Consider the following 22679-nt stretch of genomic DNA (forward strand, 5'->3'; position numbering starts at 1 on the left):
ACACACATTGCCGGCCGGGGTGGCCGAGCGGTTCTAGGCGCTACGGTCTGTAACCGCGCGACTACTCAGTTGGCAGGTTCGAATCCTGCTTCGGGCATGGATGTGTGTGATGTTCTTAGGTTAGTTAGGTTTAAGTAGTTCTAAGTTCTAGGGGACTGATGACCTCAGATGTTACGTCCCATAGTAATCAGAGCCATTTTTTTTTCAGGAGGAGGAGGATGTGGATATAGAGATCAGGGAGAAGGAGATTAGGACGTATTTCCAACTTCAGTACATATTTAACAATTGCGAAGCATTGCCGGGTTCGATAGTGTATGCACTGACGGAAAAAGAACGCAAAACCAAAAAATAATGAACTTAGAGTAATGAAATTTGCGGAAAACATTTGTCTAGGTGGACTCTTTAAGTGATCAATCTTGCAAGATTACAGGTTAATGTAAGCTGCAGATGAGCTACTGCAAATGTGAAATACTGATGCATTAATAACCGGTGTAACCGCCAAAATGTTCAATGCAAGCATGGAAACGTGCAAGCTATGCGTTTTACAAGTGTCAGATGTGAGTTTATGGAATGAAGTTCCATGCATGTTGTGCTTGGTCTGTCGATAAAGGGTCGGTTAATGTTGTCTGTGTATGACGCTGGAGTTGTCGTCTGATGACGTCCCATATATTTTCGGAGACAGATCTGGTGATCGAGCAGGCCAAGACAACACGTCGACACTCTGTAGATCATGTTGGGTTACAGCAGCGGAATGTGAGCGGGCGTTATCCTGCTGGAAAACACCCCCTGGAATATGGTTGATTAATGGCAGCACAACAGTCGAATCACAAAACTGATGTACAAATTTGCAGCCAGGGTGCCTGGGGTAACCACGAGCGTGTGAAGGGTTTTTCTTGTTGGTTTAGGGTTTTACGTAACTGCTGGCTCGCTCCTTGCAATTGAAGCTGAGTCACAACACTTCATGAGATCTGTCACCCGACCTAATACCGGACGTATTTATCTTTTTCCTTTCATCCAGTCGCCGTAGTTGATTCTCTTGAAGTAGAGGTCCTGCTAATCAATGCCTCTGAAATCCCGTGTGTAGCCGACGAAGGGCTTGATTTCTTCATGTTCTGCAGCTGTTATTAGAGCAAAAGAAGATAACTTCTACTCACATCACGAAAAAGCACGTCCACTACTTCCGTTTACAGACATATATTTCCTTAAACGGGTGTACAGATCATTAACGTAACTTTTGAATTAGAACAGATCACAACTTCACATACGAGATACTCCTAGAAGGCCCAATGTGACAATCAAGACTACCATATATTTCGTTTGTCAGGAAACCATCTTGTCTTTTGTTTTCATTCTTGGAAAATGTGGTTGTTCTTTGGCGGTCAAGCTACCGCCAGACTGCGACACCTAAACGTAAAAGGCTCCGCCCACAGCAGGTAAAGCCGTTTACTTGTCGTCACACGTTGCCGTTTTCCCATACTCCACACCTCCCGTTTAATGTCTGCACATACTAAAGCAAACACCCGCGCACAATATACGTCCCGCGACTTACTCCCTGCTTAATATTATTCTGTCACGATCATCTTTCCTTGTACTACACAAGAAGTGTGAAATGTCGTTTGTCTAAACGGAACGTAACACTTCAAGTGTTCCTGCTATCATATAAAATCGCCCCCAGACCATATAACTCCACGTACAGGTCCAGTGTATCTAGCATGCACACGGGTTGGTTGCAGGGCCTCACCTGACCTCCTTCTACTCAACACATGGCCATCACTGGTACTGGGGCAGGAACAGCTTTCATCAGAAAACACAACAGACTTCCACCTTGCCCTCTAATGAGCTTTCGCTTGACACCACTGAACTCGCAAATGGCTGTGGTCTGGAATGAGTGGAGTTTAGGTTATATGGAGTCTGACTCGGAGCTGTCCTTGAAGTACCCGATTTGTACCAGTTTTTTGTGTCATTGCGGTTCCAACTGCTGCTCGAATTGCTGCTACATATGCAGTACGATGCGCTAGAACCACACACCGAACAGGATGGCCTTTCCTCTCCGTAGCGTCACGTGGCCGCATGGGGTCCAGTCTTCCTGCGGCCGTACATTCTCGTGCCCACCGCTGCCAGCAATCAAGTACAGTGGCTACATTCCTACCAACTCTTTCTGTAATATCGCAGAAGGAACATCCAGCTTCTGGTGGCCATATTTTTCCACATTTCCCATTTGCCATGGTAACGATAACGACAATGACAAAACCTAAAGATAAATAATACAGGACGAGGCAGAGAAGACACACCTCCACAAACATATCCAGAACGAATAAATGTATCAGGGTGAAGTTTCCACTAAGTGACAGCTGACAATATGGTGAATTTTATGATGCACGGAAGTAATTTTTAACGTTTTTGTGTACATGGAGCAAAATCGATGGCTTGCTCACCATGTCCGCGCGACTGCTACGGTCGCAGGTTCGAATCCTGCCTCGGGCATGGATGTGTGTGATGTCCTTAGGTTAGTTAGGTTTAAGTAGTTCTAAGTTCTAGGGGACTGATGACCATAGATGTTAAGTCCCATAGTGCTCAGAGCCATTTGAACCATTTTTTTGCTCACCATGTGCAGTGTGCATATGTCGATGCCAATCGCAGGCCATGCGAACGACGTTGATAGTTCAAATGGCTGTAGATTTCATTCAGTACATATGCAGATACAAAGACTTGCACAGAAGGGGCTGTTGAGTAGGGCTAACGATAAAACATGGAGATATCGAAACTTCTTCCAAAAATTATCGTTATAGACCAGCGATATTTTTTTCCTGTATAGCAATAGGGAAATGGCGGTATCGAGTCGGTATTTTTATTTTATATTTTTTTGCTATTTTCGGTAAATATTTGAAATTGTTCTTTTGAAACTGTTATGGAACATAATTTTACTGTCACTGTGTGAACGTGTTTTACTACTTTTTGAGCTTTCATCACGTCCAGTCCTTTTCTATAACTGTATGAAGCAGTTACAGGTGGCACAAAGAAGCCCGATTGCACTGAGAGATGGCGGCGTGAATGGAATAACAAGATTTCCGATGTGAAGAAACAGCACACCAGTTGCGTTAAAAAAGAATTTTTAACTCATCTAGTGTGCTATTTCTTCACATTGGCATTCTTCAAAAACAATTGCTGTCAATGATGAGCAAAAATCTAAATGTCAAGATTCGTCTTTGCCGTGGGCGGAGACGTGTGAGGGGGAACGCTGACGTAATCGGCGCTCAGCGCTACAAACAGAAATCCCAACATTTAACTTCACCACACAACTTTGACACTACAGCTGCTAGGTTGCTAGCGCTTACAGAAATGAAAAAAACAGGGAAGTCGACATGAAGTGTTCCGGACAAATCCGATATGTGGCGAAAGCGAACGACGGACGCATCGGACATCTTCTATTGTGCCACTTGCCTGTAGTTACCATTGTTAGCAAAATGGTTATCGCCAAGTGTGAATGTATATTGTTTTCCTTTCAGTTGTTGCTTAAGGCGGATAAGCAGGCTGCTAGCTTGTTGATGTATACTTAATTATACAGGTCTAATACTGGCAGTATATTTAGAATGTGCAACCAATATTTCTATGGGTAAGTACGTCGATGTCTTTTTCTTCACATATCGATACTTATTTCAATGTATCGGGGATCTATAAGAATATGTTTTAAATATCGATATATCGAATTCCCGATGTTTTTTTAAAAATATCAGCGGTCCTGTTATCGACGAGAGCTGCATCAAACTAGTACTCACAGTGAAGACTACAACGACACGAGTGTTTGTGGGGAGCGTGTTGAAAAATGTAGTGCACAGTCGTTGAATGTCCGCGCAGGATACTTGTGGCCAATACGTAGTGACTAGTTTTCGTCCAAAGCGCTGGGCGAGTTCATTTGTTTGTTCAGAATGGGAGGCCCTCTTTTGGCTGGTCGGCTACGTGCTGCGACGACAGAAACGAAGCGCAAGTCCCGCTATCTTTCTCAAATACTTATATAGAAACTATTCGGTAAAAAATGCGTTACTTATTGCTTTATATGTCAGTTTCATGTTCATGTGCCCATCATTTATTTAATGGTCATAGTTATTGAGATATTTGTATTCGAAGAAGTTTGCAAAGAAAAATAGGGGTCGCTATGATTTTACTTCTGGTTCATATCACGCAATATGTTGCCACGTAACTAACATATTGAATTTTTCTTTGGACTTGGATGGAGATCTCTATCTGCCACCATTGGCGAGAAAATTAATCTACTGTAGCACACTCGTTTGCGACCGTGCGCACCAGCTATAAAGTCAGAATGCGATTTTCACAACATTCCTCATATTTTACAGACGGTTAGAGATGTCGAAATGAGATTTTGGCAAATGATAGCACATAAAGACGGCAATATCTTGCCATATGGTTATTATGCAAAACTTCATTATCTACCGTGTTATTCCACGAACTACAGACTTTTTCCATGAAAGAATGTAATTTTTATGGGCCATTGACAACTGGCGAAACGAGAAATGCTGTGGGTTTTGGAACAGCATAAGTTAAGAGATTACACTTTTTTTCTTTTTTTACGAAGGATGTGTGTTTTCATAAGCTATTGACCTTACTTTTCCTCATTCCTCACCTGATAAACTTAATAAAAGATGGTTTCAGAATGCTTTCGCAATTGCGTCTGTACAACGTGTTAGTGAGATAAAACTGACTAACCGAGCTGTGTTGTGGCAAAACAAGCAAATTTTAACTTGGAAACAAGACAAATGTAGATTTTGCTCAAGATTCGCCCTCATGAAGCTTCTCTGAAAGTTACAAATGGTTAAGAAGCCATTGGAAAATAATTCGCAGCTTTTGTTGCATTTTCAGCGGAATTCTTTCTAGATACTAACCAAAGCAGAGGGGAGAGTAGACCTTTTGAATAGTCACCATGCAAGTGTGGGTGTCAATGGGCTACACATAATACTTTTAGAAAAATGTGAGCGTAGGCTTCAGTTTAGAATGGCAGGCGCCCTCAAGTGCTCGGCATTTCCCTGCAGCACCTGCCCGTAACCCTCACCATACCGTTCTCCCCAGGCGTTCAAAAATGGTTCAAATGGCTCTGAGCACTATGGGACTTAACTTCTGAGGTCATCAGTCCCCTAGAACTTAGAACTACTTAAACCTAACTAACCTAAGGACATCACACACATCCATGCCCGAGGCAGGATTCGAACCTGCGACCGTAGCAGTCGCGCGGTTCCTGACTGAAGCGCCTAGAACCGCTCGGTCACCGCGGCCGGCTCCCCAGGCGTGCCCTGCCGATTGCGCATCTACCAGCCACGTTATTCTGCGTAGTTTCTACGACTGGTTCGGATAAAAGTAGTCGGCGTGGGCTGGAGCGCACCTGAGCCATCTGCAGGTGTAGGTGCTGGACCCGCATCTGCGCCTCCTGGCAGGCGCGCGCCTTGGCGTCTGCCAGCAGCTGTTGCTGCTGGAGGTCATCCTGCAGCTGGAGCAGACTCCCGACCTGCGTCTCCTCGTGCCTCGGAATGTCCTGTGTGCTGTGAGGAAGGCAGCCGCTCTGGCGGTGTTGTTTCTCCAGCTGCTGTTCCAGATCCAGCAACTTCACCTGGGAGCAGTTTGACGTGTGCAACAAATTTGGTACCTTTCATCTGCTTACCGTACCAACCCGTCTAACTAAATTACCTTGGGTCAAGGTTCGATTAAAAACTAACCTGGAACCTTCACCTAGTGAACATCCAAAAAAAGCCTAAGTAGGCTCCCAGGTAGATGCTATTTTCCTTGACTTCCGGAAGGCGTTCGATACAGTTCCGCACGGTCGCCTGATAAGCAAAGTAAGAGCCTACGGAATATCAGACCAGCTGTGTGGCTGGATTGAAGAGTTTTTAGCAAACAGAACATAGCATGTTGTTCTCAATGGAGAGACGTCTACAGACGTTAAGGTAACCTCTGGCGTGCCACAGGGGAGTGTTATGGGACCATTGCTTTTCACAATATATATAAATGAGCTAGCAGACAGTGTCGGAAGCTCCATGCCGCTTTTCGCGGATGCTGCTGCAGTATTCAGAGAAGTTGCAGCATTAGAAAATTGTAGCAAAATGCAGGAAGATCTGCAGCGGATAGGCACTTGGTGCAGAAGTGGCAACTGACCCTTAACATAGACAAATGTAATGTATTGCGAATACATAGAAAGAAGGATCCTTTATTGTATGATTATATGATAGCGGAACAAACACTGGTAGCAGTTACTTCTGTAAAATATCTGGGAGTATGCGTGCGGAACGATTTGAAGTGGAATGATCATATAAAATTAATTGTTGGTAAGGCGGGTACCAGGTTGAGATTCATTGGGAGAGTCCTTAGAAAATGTAGTCCATCAACAAAGGAGGTGGCTTACAAAACACTCGTTCGACCTATACTTGAGTATTGCTCATCAGTGTGGTATCTGTACCAGGTCGGGTTGACAGAGGAGATAGAGAAGATCTAAAGAAGGGCGGCGCGTTTGGTCACAGGGTTATTTGGTAAGCGTGATAGCGTTACGGAGATGTTTAGCAAACTCTGCAAGAGAGGCGCTCTGCATCGCGGTGTAGCTTGCTGTCCAGGTTTCGAGAGGGTGCGTTTCTGGATGAGGTATCGAATATATTGCTTCCCCCTACTTATACCTCCCGAGGAGATCACGAATGTAAAATTGGAGAGATTCGAGCGCCCACGGAGGCTTTCCGGCAGTCGTTCTTCCCGCGAACCATACGCGACTGCAACAGGAAAGGGAGGTAATGACGGTGGCACATAAAGTGCCCTCCACAACACACCGTTGGGTGGCTTGCGGAGTATAAATGTAGATGTAGATGTAGATGTACAAATACATGCCTAATCCGAATTGCATAGTTAAGTGCCTGGCAGATTGTTCATCGAACCACCATCAAGTACGGATGGGAAAAACCGACTGGATAAAACCGGTACCAGTATTTTAGTTCTGAATTATACGTATTTTTCGGTATTTGTTTGTTTTCGGATATAACAGATACTTTTATTTTTTACTAATAACTGGGTAAAAAACGAAGTATCATTTAGCCGCAGCAGCGGCGCTAATTTTTTTGTCTTTAAATAAAACTGTTTTAACGAACGAGTAATTTTTTGTTGTAAAATTTGTATTGCTTTGAAATATTACGTTATTATAGGAAATGGGCAAAGCGACCAGCGCTATTTTAATAACAATGGCGTCGGAAACGAGCAACAAACGCACTGCATAAGATTTAGTACAGCACTGCTGGACAATAGTGTACCTGTATCAAGTAGCGTAGCCTATTAGACGATTCATGTGTACAAGCAGTGTGCAAGACTTGCCCCACATGGTGTATGTGGCAGGTTTTCACTGTCGTCATCGGACGTATGTTGTATTACAGAATGGCACCAACCCTAGAGCAGAAGTACACTACTGGCCATTAAAATTGCTACACCAAGAAGAAATGCAGATGATAAACGGGTATTCATTGGACAAATATATTATACTAGAACTGATATGTGATTACATTTTCACGCAACTGGGGTGCATAGGTCCTGAGAAACCAGTATCCAGAACAACCAGCTCTGGCCGTAATAACGGCCTTGATACGCCTGGGCATTGAGTCAAACAGAACTTGGATGGCGTGTACAGGTACAGCTGCCCATGAGGCTTCAACACGATACCACAGTTCATCAAGAGTAGTGACTGGCGTATTGTGACGAGTCAGTTGCTACCATTGACCAGACGTTTTCAATTGGTGAGAGATCTGGAGAATGTGCTGCCGAGGGCAGCAGTCGAACATGTTTTGTATCCAGAAAGGCCCGTACAGGACCTGCAACATGCGGTCATGCATTATCCTGCTGAAATGTAGGGTTTCGCAGGGATCGAATGAAGGGTAGAGTCACGGGTCGTAACACATCTGAAATGTAACGTCCACTGTTCAAAGTGCCGTCAATGCGAACAAGAGGTGACCGAGACTTGTAACCAATGGCACCCCATACCATCACGCCGGGTAATACGCCAGTATGGCGATGACGAATACACGCTTCCATTGTGCGTTCACCGCGATGTCGCCAAACACGGATGCGATCATCATGATGCTGTAAAAAGAACCTGGATTCATCCGAACAAATGACGTTTTGCTATTCGTGCACCCAGGTTCGTCGTTGAGTACACCATCGTAGGCGCTCCTGTCTGTGATGCAGCGTCAAGCGTAACCACAGCCATGGTCTCCGAGCTGATAGTCCATGCTGGTGCAAACGGCGTCGAACTGTCCGTGCAGATGGTTGTTGTCTTGCAAACGTCCCCATCTGTTGACTCAGGGATCGAGACGTAGCTGCACGATCCGTTACACCCATGCGGATAAGATGCCTGTCATCTCGACTGCTAGTGATACGAGGCCGTTGGGATCCAGCACGGCGTTCCGTATTACCCTCCTGAACCCACCGATTCCATATTCTGCTTTTGGATCTCGACCAACGCGAGCACCAATGTCGCGATACGATAAAACGCAATCGTGATAGTCTACAATCCGACCTTTATCAAAATGGGAAACGTGATGGCACGCATTTCTCCTGCTTACACGAGGCACCACAACAACGTTTCACCAGGCAACGCCGGTCAACTGCTGTTTGTGTATAATAAATTGGTTGGAAGCTTTCCTCATGTCAGCACGTTACAGGTGTCGCCACCGGCGCCAACCTTGTGTGAATACTCTGAAAAGCTAATCATTTGTATATCACAGTATCTTCTTCTTGTCGGTTAAATTTCGCGTCTGTAGCACGTCATCTTAGTTGTGTAGCAATTTTAATGGCCAGTAGTGTATTTTACGAAGTGCGGTACCAGTGAAGTGCTGTATTTGCTTTAAAAGAATAGAAACTGGAGCAGCGACAATGAACTTGCGATATAACATAAAAAGAAAACTTAATAGTTTATTCGTAATTTGCAGTAAAAATAGAATGCGGCTGATGTGCTGGCTGTGTCTACATAACAAGCTTTTATCTTCTTGTCGCCCTTGAAAACGTACAAATTAATACGAAAACCAGAATTCTTTAACCTCACTTTTCACCCTTTAGCGCTGACTATTCGTGAAGTCCAAATAGTGGCATGATCCATGATTACAATATGATTTTTAATCAGAGTTTCAAATAATTATAATCAGTAGGAGAACTGACGATTTCTTGTAGTATTCAACCATTTATCACTTTTCGAGAAAAGCAGGGAACAGTGGACGGGCTAAGGTTTCTTTTATTTGCCTGTTTAATAATTTGATTCTATGTGTCTTGAAAGTGACGGAGTCAAAATTTTTCAATTTTCGTTCGATTTCTACATTTACTATAGCATATAATAGAAATAAAGTAGCAAAAATAGCTTATTTCAGAAACCGGTTGTTTTGAGCATTTTATAGTCCGGTTAAACTGCCGTTGAAAAATCCGATATAACCAGAAACCGGTTGTTTCAACGATAGCCGCAGTCCCTCCCTACCTTCAAGCTGTTGCTCTACCCTTCCACTCTCGAATAGTGAGCGGGAAAAACGAACAATTAAATCTTTCTGTGTGAGTTCTGATTTCCCTTATTTTATTACTATAATTATTTCTCTCTGTATAGCTGGGCGCCAACAAAATATTTTAGCATTCAGAGGAGAAAGCTGGTGGCTGAAATTTCCGGAAAAGATCTCGCTGCAACAAAAGAAGCCTTCGTTTTAATGATTGCCATCCCAGTTCATGTATCATATCCGTGACACACTCACCCTTATTTCGCAATAATACAAAACGAGCTTCCCTTCTTTGATCTTTTCCGGTGTCTTCTGTCAATCCTCTCTGATGATCCCATACTGCGCAGCAGTACTCCAGAAGAGGACTTACAAGCGTAGTGTACGAATAGGTGACCTATTTATCAGACCTATTGCATCTTCCAATTATTCTGCCAATAATAAATCCTTGATTAGTTTCCCTCACTTCATTATCTATGTGAACGTTATAATTTAAGTTATTCGTAATTGTAATTGTATTTAGCTGAATTGACAGCCTTTAGATTTGTGTGTCTCATCATGTAACTGCGTCCTGTCCGGATTTTACTACACTGCGTCTTGATCTTGGCCTGCCATGTACTCTCGATGACATTTTAGCAGATGACCCAGGAGCAGCTGCTCGCGTTCTTCGTTTTATCAATTTGACCAACCTGTCTACGGACATTTGATTATGCTGTTTTTTTAATCCCATGCCTGTCGATCTTTTATCGTGTTTTCCCTTTTAGTTGCTGTTTTAAACTTGTGCCTCGCGGTGCATTCCTAACGTAGTCTGGGCGCTAATGACCGTTGAAGTTGTGCGCCCTAAAACCACAAAAAAAAGTCATCATGTAACTCGAAATTTAGCGGATTCCCTTTAGCACTCATGTGGATGTCTTCACACTTTTAATTAAGATTCAATTGCCACTTTTCGCACCGTAAAAATCTTGTCCAAATGACTTTGCAATTGGTTTTGATCATCCGATGACTTTACGAGACGGCAAATGACATCATCATCTGCAAAAAATCCAAGAGGGCTGTTCAGATTGTCTCCTAACTCCTTTGTGTAGATTAGAACAGCAGAGGGCCAATAATATTTCCTTGAGGAACGCCAGATATCACTTCTGTTTTTACTCCATGACTTTCTGTCAGTTACTACGAACTGTGACTTTTCTGACAGGAAATCACGAATCCAATCGCAGAACTGAGACGATATTCCATACGCACGTAATTTGATGAGAAGTCGCTTATGAGAGAGATTGTCAAAAGCCTTATGGAAATCTAGATATACATGGAATCAATTTGATATCCCCTGTCGATAGCATTCGTTACTTCATGAGAATAAAGAACAAGTTGTGTTTCATAAAAACGATATTTTATGAATCTGTGTTGACTATTTGTCAATCAATCGTTTTGTTCCAGGTAATTCCTTATATTCGAACAAGGTATATGTTCCGAAGTCCTACCGCAAATCGACGTTAGAGAGATGCGCCTGTGATTCATTGGATTACTCCTATTTCCTTTCTTGAGTCTTGGTGTGACCTGTGCAAGTTTCCAGTCTTTAGGTACAGAACTTCCCTCGAGTGAGCAGTTTTATGTGATTGCCAACTTAAACGGCCTAACATGAAGATTAAATTTCATGACTATCATTCGTAGACACAAACCTTCATCCGTTCGTCCTTACCTTACGCCAATATAGCATGACGTCTGCTAGTCTCAAGTTTTACTAGTCCCACCTAATCCTTGAACAACACCCACTGAGACTCGCTTTCCGTATCTGTCGTTACTTGCACCACCTCATAAAGTTCCCACAGCTTCTCAAACACCTAGAATCTCTGCACCTCTCCTACATTTCCCATATCCCAACAGCCTATAGTTTCTCGTACTGTTGAGGACCCCGCCTGCTGCTTCACTTCTTTTAACAGGTCTTACCTCTTTCCACCCATAAACACTCCACGTCCTTTCCCAGCATGATTACGGGTACAGTCACCTTCCTCTCCCAGACCGTGAACACATCGCTGAAATCTAACCTTCTTTTCAACTATAAAATATCCTACTCCACCTGTCTCAAATGAAGGCTCCAACCCATCCTTTCCTTGTCCTGTTGGCATCACATTCATCACCAACGAGGGGACTTCAAAAAATAAGTTACGCATTATTATTGCAAACCAAGAAGCTTCTATGACCACCTCAGAACTGAGTGGTCAGTGTAGATGGCGGTCATGTGGGGGACCCGGCTTTGATTCCCGATACTGCTAAGGATTGTTCGTTGGTAGGACTCCTAAGGGGTGCACTCAGACTCGTGTTGGATGACAAGGCGACAGGTCGACGTCCCTTGGGCGTTCAATGCCCGGGTGAGGAGCTCGTTTTGAAGTAGCTTCTATTCAACGCTACACTGCGCTTCATAGTGACACAGATGCATTCTATTTTTCAACATAGTCACCATGTCTCTGTAAAGAACGGCCGAAACTTTCTATCAACCATTCAGTTCCTCGATGACAGAAATCGGCTCCTTGGTTATGGAGCAATTTCAGAGCATTTTACCAATCATTCAGTTCCTCGATGATAGAAATCTGATGCTTGGCTATGGAGCCATTCGAGAACTGCTCGGTGAGTGACCATCATCACCCCTGAGAGATCTCTTTCCCCCTCCACCTCCCTTTCAGATGTTCTTTCACCTCGCTGAAAATATTAAAATAGTATGGTACAAATCAGTACTTCCTGATTAACATCACGCATGTCTGTACGGCATGCTCAAATTGTTGGCTTCATTTTATTAGGCCTGAACGCGGCATTGCATTTGGTCGATGATGTTGTTGTGGTCTTCAGTCCAAAGACTGGTTTATTGTAGCTCTCCTGTGCAACCCTCTTCATCTCCGAGTAACTACTGCAACCTACGTCCTGCGTCTGTATACGTCTCTTGGCGTCTCTCTAGGTTTTTTTAGCCCCCCTCCCCCACGCTTCCCTCCAGTACTAAATTGGTGATCCCTTGATGCCTCAGAATGTGTCCTACCAACCGATCCCTTCTTCTAGTCAGGTCGTGCTACAGATTCCTCTTCTCCCCAATTCTATTCAGTACCTTCTCATTAGTTACGCTATCTACCCATCTAATGTTGAGCATGCTTCTGTAGCACCACATTTCAAAGGCTTCTATTCTCTTCTTGTTTAAACTGTTAATTGTCCAAGTTTCACTTCCATACGTGGTTACACTCCATACAAATGCCTTCAGAAAGGAGATCCTGACACTTAAATCTATACTCGATGATAACAAATTACTCTTCCTCAGAAAGGCTTTTATTGCCATTGCCAGTCTACATTTTATACCCTCCCTGCTTTGACCATCATCAGTTATTTTGCTTCCCAAACAGCAAAACTCATCTTCTACTCTAAGTGTCTCGTTTCCTAACCTAATTCCCCCCGCATCGCCTGATGCAATTGGACTACATTCCATTATCCTAGTTTTGCTTTTCTTCATCTTCATCTGATATCCTCTTCTCAAGACACTGTCCATTCCGTTCAAGTGCTCTTCCAAGTCCTTTGTTGTCTCTGACAGAACTACAATGTTATCAGCAACTTCAAAATTTTTATTTCTTCTTCCTGGACTTTGATTCCTACTCCAAATTTTTCTTTTTTATTCTTTACTACTTGCTCAATATACAGATTGAATAACATCGGGGATAGGCTACCACCCTGCCTCACTCCCTTCTCAACTACTGCTTCGTTTTCGTGCCCCTCGACTCGTATAACTGTCATCTGGTTTCTGTACAAATTGTAAATAGCTTTTCGCTCCCTGTATTTTACCCTTGCCAACTTTAGAATTTGAAAGAGAGCATCCCGGTTAACATTGTCAAAAGCTTTCTCTAAGTCTACAAATGCTATAGACGTAGATTTGCCTTTCCTTAACCTATCTTCTATGAGAAGCCGTAGGGTCAGTATCGCCTCGCGTGTTCCTGAATTCCTCCTGAATCCCTACTGATCTTCCCTGAGGTCAGCTTCTACCACTCTTTCTTTTCTTCTGTAAAGGATTCGTGTTAGTATTTTGTAACAGCGATTTATTGAACTGGTAGTTCGGTAATTTTCACATCTGCCGGCACCTGCTTTCTTTGGAATTGGAATTATTATATTCTTCTTGAAGTCTGAGGATATTTCGCCCGTCTCATACACCTTGCTCATCAAATGGAAGAGTTTTTTCATGGCTGGGTCTCCCAAGGTTATCAATAGCTCTAACGGAAAGTTGTCTACTTCCGGGACCTTGTTTCGGCTTAGGTCATTCAGCGCTTTTTCAAATTCTTCATGCAGTATCATGTCTCCCTTCTCATCTTCATCTACATCCTCTTCCATTTCCATAATACTGCCCTGAAGTACATCTCCCTTGTACAGACCTCTCTATACTCCTTCCACATTTCTGTTCAAAAATGGTTCAAATGGCTCTGAGCACTATGGGACTTAACATCTGTGGTCATCAGTCCCCTAGAACTTAGAACTACTTAAACCTAACTAACCTAAGGACATCACACACATTCATGCCCGAGGCAGGATTCGAACCTGCGACCGTAGCGGTCACGCGGTTCCAGATTGAAGCGCTTAGAACCGCACGGCCACACCGCCACCTTTCTGTCTTCGTTTCTTGGCTTAGGACCAGTTTTCCATCTGAGCTCTTGATATTCATACAGGTGGTTCTCTTTTCTCCAAAGTTCTTTTTAATTTTCCTGTAGGTAGCATCTATGTTACCCTTAGTGATATATGCTTCTACATCCTCATATTTGTCCTCTAGCCATTCCTGTTTAGCCGTTTTGCACTTCCTGTCGATCTCATTTTTTAGTCGTTTGTATTCCCTTTCGCCTGCTTCATTTATTACGTTTTTATATTTTCTCCTTTCGTTGACTAAATTCAATATCTCTTGTGTTACCAAAGGGTTTCTGCTAGCCCTCGTTCTTTTACTTACTTGATCCTCTGTTGTCTTCACTATTTCATCTCGCAAAGCTACCCATTCTACTTCTACAGCATTCCTTTCCCCTGTTCTTTCCAGTCGTTCCCTTAATGCTCCCTCTGAAACTCTCTACAATGTCTGGTTCTTTCAGTTTATCCAGGTCGCGTCTCCGTAAGATCCTGTCTTTTTGCAGTTTCTTCAGTTTTAATCGGCAGGCCATCACAATTAAATTGTGGCCTGCCCCTGGAAATGTCTTACAATTTAAAACCAGGTTCCGAAATCTCTGTCTAATCATTATATAACCAATCTGAAACCTTCCGATGCCTCTAGGTCTCTTCCATGTATACAATCTTCTTTCATGATTCTTAAACCAAATGTTAGCTATGATTAAATTATGCTCTGCGAAAAATTTTACCGGTCGGCTCCCTCTTTCGTTCCTTTCTCCTAGTCCATATTCACCTACTACTTTTCCTTCTCTTCCTTTTCCTGCTATCGAATTCTGGTCCCCCATGACTATTAAATTTTCGTCTCCCTTTACTATCTGAATAATTTCTTTTAATTCATGATGCGTTTCCTCCATCGCCTGGTCATCTGCGGAGCTAGTTGGCACATAAACTTGTACTGCAGTGATGGTTGTGGGCTTCGTGTCTATTTTGGCTACAATAATGCGATCACTATGCTGTTCATAGTAGTTTATCCGTGTTCCTATTTTTTTACTCATCATGAAATCTACTCCTGCATTACCCCTATTTGATTTTGTATTTATAACTCTGCATTCACCTGACCGGATTCCTATTCCTTCTGCCACCGAACTTCACTAGTTCCCACTATATCTAAATTTAATATATCAATTTCACTTTTTAAATTTTCTAACCTACCTGCCGGGTAAGGGATCTGACACTCCACGCTCCGATCCGTAGAATGCCAGTTTTCTTTCTCCTGATAACGACGTCCTCCTGGTAGTCCCCGCCCAGAGATCCGAATGGGGGACTATTTTACATCCGGAACATTTTACCCAAGAGGACGCCATCATCTTTTAACCACACAGTAGAGCTGCATGCACTCGGGAAAAATTACGGCTGTAGTTTCCCCTTGCTTTCAGCCGTTCGCAGTACCACCACAGCAAGGCCCTTTTGGTTTAAGTTACAAGGCTAGATCAGTCAATCATCCAGACTGTTGCCCCTGCAAGTAGTGAAAAGGCTGCTGCTATTCAGGAACCACACGTTTGTCTGGCCTCTCAACAGATACCCCTCCTTTGTGGTTGCACCTACGGTACGGCTATCTGTATCAGTGAGGCACGCAAACCTCCCCTCCAACGGCAAGGTCCATGGTTCATGGAGGATGATTTGGTCGATATACCGCCACAATTTCATGGGAAATCTGTGTGCAATATAGACATTTTACGCACAAGAATACGCAACCTGGAACATGTACTCTCTTCTAACAATGTGGCTCTCTTGTTTCACAATAGTCTTAGTGCAGGACGACACATGTAATTTACTTTCTGAAGTAATTAAGTAAAACATACATGAACCTACCAGTTTCTTCCCATATAGACATCCAAGATCCTTTCCAAAAACCATCCCTTCCAATACATCTCACGATGCCAATCCCTACCTACAGCTATCAGGGCTCTCATTATATCATTGCCATAACGAACACAACACATCAGCATCGTCTTGTAATGAACAACGTCACCAATTTTAATTTCTGAAATTGTTTCATATTAAGATTCAAAATTAAATAGTCCAGTGATTAAAAAGCATCAATTTGGCTGCTTCCAGAGCATCCCAGTAGGAAGAACTGAATGACGACTCCAGCTGCTGTTGATCAGTGTAGTTGTAGGGCGTGAATGATAGGGGTGTGTGACTCACCCCTAAGATCGACAATGAATCAACAATAATACAAAGATATTATAAACGACTGAAGCGATTTCACAATTCACTGTCGCTACATTGATTGTCACACTGTCAAAAAACTCAACACTCATATAGAAAAAAAGGTAAAAAATATTTTTACTGCTGCAGCTGCATTTCAGATTTATACTATGACAATGCAGCAGTGAGCAGTTAGGCAAGACGGCTACAGGCGCCGAGAAATTGTATCTTGAAATGTATTTATATCGGTCTGCTGTAACAGTGCAACGATATTTCAAAACATTCAATAACTGGCAACTGTAATCGGCGATGGTATGCGCAGATGAAAGGCTCCAGCTCTCAGCTGTCAGCTGATATACGACTACAGAGCGGCAAGTTACGTGTTTATCTTTTTCTGCATTTTTCGTCGTAGCATATTTATTAAATTGCGTGTGTATTTCTCTGTTGAAGAGGTTTAATTCTTTCTTTCTTTCTTTTACCTGTGCCTTTTTCCCGCAATGACGCAGGGTCGGCATGGTTAATCGGATTTGGCAAGGTTAATTTAAGGGGTGGCCGGATGCCATTCTTGCCGCCACTCCGTACCCCCCGGGATGGAATTAGTGTACCCCTACTGCGCGTGTCTAGTGTAATCCATGGAATTGTGCGAATGTGTTCAGATGTCTGTGAGCCGTGAGACGTGGGGACCAGCCCGGTATTCACCTAATGGGATGTGGGAAGCCGCCTAAAAACCACATCCAGGCTGGCCGGCACACCGGCCGATCTGGGACCGGCGAGCTTACCCGAGTCCAGGAAGCAGTGCATTAGCGCTGTCGGCTAACCTGGCGGGTTGTTGAAGAGGTTTAATCTCGCGTTTTTATACGTCTAAATTCATTCAGTCGGTAGCGCAGTAGTTGCTCACTGAACAGCGAGCTCATAGCTCAACGCATCTGCGTCCATTAGTGACGCATCAGGAGGGTAGCAAGTTGTATATCTAGAATTCCGTTTGCTTTTACAGTTTACTTCTTCAGTTAGTCTTGCTATGACGACTAGGATGTGTGCGCGCTGTGTGCGAAGGTACGAGGAGCTGGCCACAGTTCGCGAACAGCTTTATGCGCGTTTAGATACGGTCAGTCACATTTAGGCTAATCCCTCGGTGTGTAGTGGTGGCGAAGAATCTTGAGCGTCGCTTGGGACACCTCAGATGTCGCTTGTTTTCCCCCCGGGCTCTGCTTCCGAGGCACCTCCTAGTGCACCCGACGCGGTGGATCCGCCCTCACAGCAGGGTGAGCGGCGAGTGGTGACGCGTTCGTGTCGCTCGAGACGGAGGGCCAATGTGGAGACTGGCCTCGCCCATTCACCTTTTTTTTTTTGTAATCTCGTTTTGTTCGTTATTGTTCGTTTCAATTGTTCGTGGCGGACGTCACCTGACGCCCGTTGAAGTTCGTTATTGATCCATTCGCAAAGTTTTATTTATTTATTTATTTATTTATTTATTACAGAGGGCAGCCAACCCTCTGACTGAACACGCTGAGCTACCGTGCCGGCACCTTATGAGTGGACACGTGGCCGCTCTTCAGCGAGTCCGAGCAGGCACACAGAGGCAGGAGTCTAATAGTTATTGGGAGCTCCAATGTTAGGCGCGTTATGGAGCCCCTTCGGCAGACAGGTTGGAAAGAATGTCAATGTGCCAGGTTGGGGGAGGGGGAGAGGGATGGAGGGGGGGGGGGGCGCTCATCCGGGATGTGGAGACAGCCTTGCGTGCTTCTAACGAGCGTGCAGGGTGCAGTCGTCTGCGTGTTGTGGCTCACCTCGGTATTAAAGACGCCTGTCACATACGTTCTGAGACGATTCCCAGTTCGTACAGGCGGCTGGCGGAGGTGGTGAAGAATGCTGACCTCGCGCACGGGACGCAAGCAGTGCTCACGATTTGATCGCAGTCCTTTGGTTGGGAACCGAGTGGGGGGTCTCAACTAAGAGTTTGTCGACTCTGTAACAGCCTTGGCTGCATATTTCTACACCTGCATTACCATGTGCGGATTTGTAGGACTCCCCTTGATAGGTCAGGGTTGCGCTACAGTCTACACAAAGGAAGCAGCTACTCGGGCAGCAGAGTACTTGTGGAGTGCACGAGTGTTTTTTAGGCTATGCAGTAGTTTGAGGTGTTCTGATAAACATTTGCCGGTCGATATGCAGTAAGGGATCTCAAACGGCGTTCAGAATAAAGAAACTTCGATTGTCATAATTTTATCAGTAAACAATCGAAGTATTCGTAATAAAGTTACCGAATTTACTGCCCTCCAGGAAAGTTCTTGCGCTCAAATTATTCTTGAGACCGAGAGCTGGCTGAAACCCGAAGCGGAAAGCTCTGTGATATTTAGCGAGTCGTGGAACGTTTATCGGAAATACAGATTAGAGGCCATAGGCAGGGAAATATTCACTGCACTTGACAAAAACATTGTCTCTAGTGTGGTCGAGGTTGAGTGTGGCAGTGAAGTTATCTGGTCGCATATAAAAGATGTAGGTTAAACCAAGTTAATTGTTGGATGTTTTTACCCGCCTCCCGATTCTGCTTGACAGTGCTAGAGTCATTGAAAGAAAGTCTAGGGTCAGTAGCGCGTAAATACCCCGATCGTGCAATACTAGTTGGAGGCAACTTTAACCTTCCGAGTACAGACTAAGAAGTCTATGGATTCGTTGCGGGGGAAAGACAGACAGTCATGCGAAATAATTTTGAACACGTTTTTCGAAAACTGTCTTGAGCAGCTAGCTCGGGCCGGCCGGTGTGGCAGAGCAGTTCTAGGCGCTTCAGTCTGGAACAGCGCGACAGCTACAGTGGCAGGTTCGAATCCTGCCTCGGGCATGGATGTGTGAGATGTCCTTAGGTTAGTTAGGTTTAAGTAGTTCTAAGTTCTAGGGGACTGATGACCTCAGATGTTAAGGCCCATAGTGCTCAGAGCCATTTGAACCATTTGAGCTAGCTCGGCAGCCTACACGCAATAGAAGTATCTTAGAGCTTGTAGCGGCAAATAGGCCGACCCCTATTGACAGTGTCAGTATAGAAATGGGAATTAGCCATCATGATGTCATTATAACAAACACGACTGCGAAAGTTAATAAATCAGTCAAGAAGGCTAAGAGAGTGTTTCTGCTAGATAGAGGAGATAAGTAGTTATTAGCATTTCACTTAGACAGAGAACTGGCATCACTTAATTCCAGTAAGATGGATGTAGAGGAATTATGGGCGAAGTTTAAGGAGATTGTAGATCGTGGCCTGGACCGCTATGTGCCTAGTAAGTGGATAAAGGATGGACTATACCAGCTTTGGTTTAATAACGAAATTCGGAGGATACTGAGGAAGTAGAGACTGTTTCACTCTCGGTTCAAAAGGGAACGCACAAAAGATGACAAGCGAAGGTTAGTAGAGATTCGTGCGTCTGTGAAAAGATTTATGCACGAAACATACAACTACCACGGTCACACCTTAGCAAAAGACCTGGCAAAGAACCCGAGGAAATTCTGGTCTTACGTAAAATTGCCAAGCGAGTCTAAGGCTTCCATTCAGCCCCTTGTTCACCAGTCTCATATGACAGTTGAAGATAGCAAAACGAAAGCCGAAGTATTGAATTTCACGTTCAAGAAATCGTTCACACGTACAGACATACCGTCATTTGACCATCGGATAGACTCCCGTATGGGCGACATAGTAATAAGCATCCATAGCGTAGAGGAACAACTGCAAGATTTGAAAGTAAATAAATAACCAGTTCCGTATGAAATCCCAGTTCGGTTTTACAAAAAGTACTCTACGGCATTGGCTCCTTACGTAGCTTGCATATATCGTGCATCTCTCACCCATCACAAAGTCCTAAGTGACTGGAAAAAGGCGCAGGTGACTCCATTATATAAGAAGGGTAAAAGAATGGACCCACAAAATTACCGACCAATATCCCTAACTTCTGTTTGCTGCAGAATACTTGAACATATTCTCAGTTCGAATTTAACAAACTTTCTTGGGACTGTGCAGCTTATATCCACGATTCAGCATGGTTTTAGAAGGCATCACTCGTGCGATACTCTAGCTTGCCCTTTTCTCACATGATACACTGAGAACTATGGATGAAGGGCAACAGGCGGATTGCATATTTCTAGATTTCCGGGAAGCATTTGACACGGTGCACCATTGCAGGCTGTTATCGAAGGTACGAGCATATGGAATAAGGATATGTGAGTGGCTCGACGACTTCTTAAATGTTTTTCTCGACGGCGAGTATTGATCAAAGACAAGGTTCAAATGTCTCTGAGCACTATGGGACTTAGCAGCAGAGGTCATCTGTCCCTTAGAACTTAGAACTACTTAAACCTAACTAACCTAAGGACATCTCACACATCCATGCCCGAGGCAGGATTCGAACCTGCGACCGTAGCGGTCGCGCGGTTCCATACTGAAGCGCCTAGAACCGCTCGGTCACTCCGACCGTCTTCAAAGACAAGGGTTTCGTAAGAAGTGCCCCAAGGAAGTGTGATAGGACCACTGTTGTTCTCCTTATACATCAATGATTTGGCGGACAGCGTGGGCACCAATATGAGGTTGTTTTCTGATGATGCCATGGTTTACGGTAAGGTGTCGAAGTTGAGTGATTGTAGGAAGATACAAGAACATTTAGACAAAATTTCCAGTCGATGTGACGAATGGCAGCTAGCCCTTAATGTGGAAAAATGCGTATGACTAGGAAGATCAAACCTGTAATGTTCGAATATAGTGTTGCTACTGACCTGATTGACACAGTCAAGTCGTTTAAATATCTGGGCGTAACGTTGCAAAGATATATGAGATGGAACGAGCATGGGAGAAATGTAGTGGGGAAGCTGAATGACCGACTTCGCTTTATTGGGAGAATTTTGTGGAAGAGTGGTTGACCTGCAAAGGAAACCGCATATAGGACGCTGGTGCGACCTATTCTTCAGTACTGCTCGAGCGTTTGGGATCCGTACCAGGTCTGATTAAAGGAAGATGCTTCGGGAACTCAAATGGGAATCCCTTGAGGGAAGGTTACGTTCCTTTCGAGAAACACTATTGAGAAAATTTAGAGAACCGAGATTTGATTCTACTGCTGCCAGCATACATTGCGCGTAGGGATATCGAAGATAAGATACGAGAAATTAGGGCTCACATGGAGGCATATAGATAGTCGTTTTTTCCTCGCTCTATTTGCGAATGGAACAGGAAAGGAAATGATTAGTAGTGGTACAGGGTTCTCTCCGCCACGCACGATACGGTGGCTTCCGGAGTGTCTGTGTAGATATAGAAAGCCTTACGATCCTCTGCGAGGGGGAATCAATGGGCTGGTTTGCAGTGAATGAAGAAACGTTTGACTGCGTGCGAGTTTCTAACGTAGCCCACAGAAGTCGAGGAACAGAGCAAGCAGGAAGCTCAACATACCACAACTGGCTCTTTGGAAGACTGGAACGAAACGGCAAAAGCTGAAACCTTACCGTCTGCAACTACTACAAGCGCTGATTCCTCAAGACAAAGTCAGACACTTTGAATTTCTGGCACAGATACAATAGGTTATGGAAAAGGTTTTGTGAGAAACTTATCTTCAGTGATAAAGCAATATTTTTGCGAATAGCAGAGTGAACAGTCACAATGTGCGAATCTGGAGCTCAGAGCATCCTCGTCGCTATTGTGCACCACATTCGGATTTCACCAAAAGATGATGTGTTCTGTGCAGTCCCACAGTTTAAAGTTTGTGGTCCCTTTTTCTTCTGTGAAAAGATCGTTGCAGGGCCCAAGCATCTGTACATGCTGTAAAATTGGCTCATGCCACAACTGGAGACCGACAGTGTGGACTGATCTAGCAATACGATTGTGCTCCAACCCACTTCTATCATGATGTTCATGAATTCTTAAATAGGAAATTGAGAAACTGATGGATTGGTTGTAGTAGAGTTGATGATCAGCAATTCATGTCGCGTCCTCCTCGCTCTCAGATCTGACCATACGCGATTATTTTATGTGGGGTTATATGAAAGATTCGGCTTTAACGTCTTTTCTACCAACAAATGTACCAGAACTGCGAGTTCGCATCACCAGTGGTTTTGAACAGATTGACAGGGACATGCTGCATCGAACATGGGAAGAACTTGTTTATCAACTTGATACCTGCAAAATCAGTAGGAAGCACATATGGAGCACATGTAATGCGTCAAAGAAAAAAGGTTTTTGAGTCTCTCTATCTGTATGCTAAGCCCTGTGACAATATGTCAAGTACTGTAGCTATAGAAAATCTGTGAAGTCGCTTCAGTCATCAACGATAAGCCCACAAGATGTACTTAGACTCACGTATTTGCCCAGCGTTCCATAATTTTAGTTCT

Source organism: Schistocerca piceifrons, chromosome 4 (assembly GCF_021461385.2).
Source record: "Schistocerca piceifrons isolate TAMUIC-IGC-003096 chromosome 4, iqSchPice1.1, whole genome shotgun sequence".
In the NCBI taxonomy this organism is placed as follows: Eukaryota; Metazoa; Arthropoda; class Insecta; order Orthoptera; family Acrididae; genus Schistocerca; species Schistocerca piceifrons.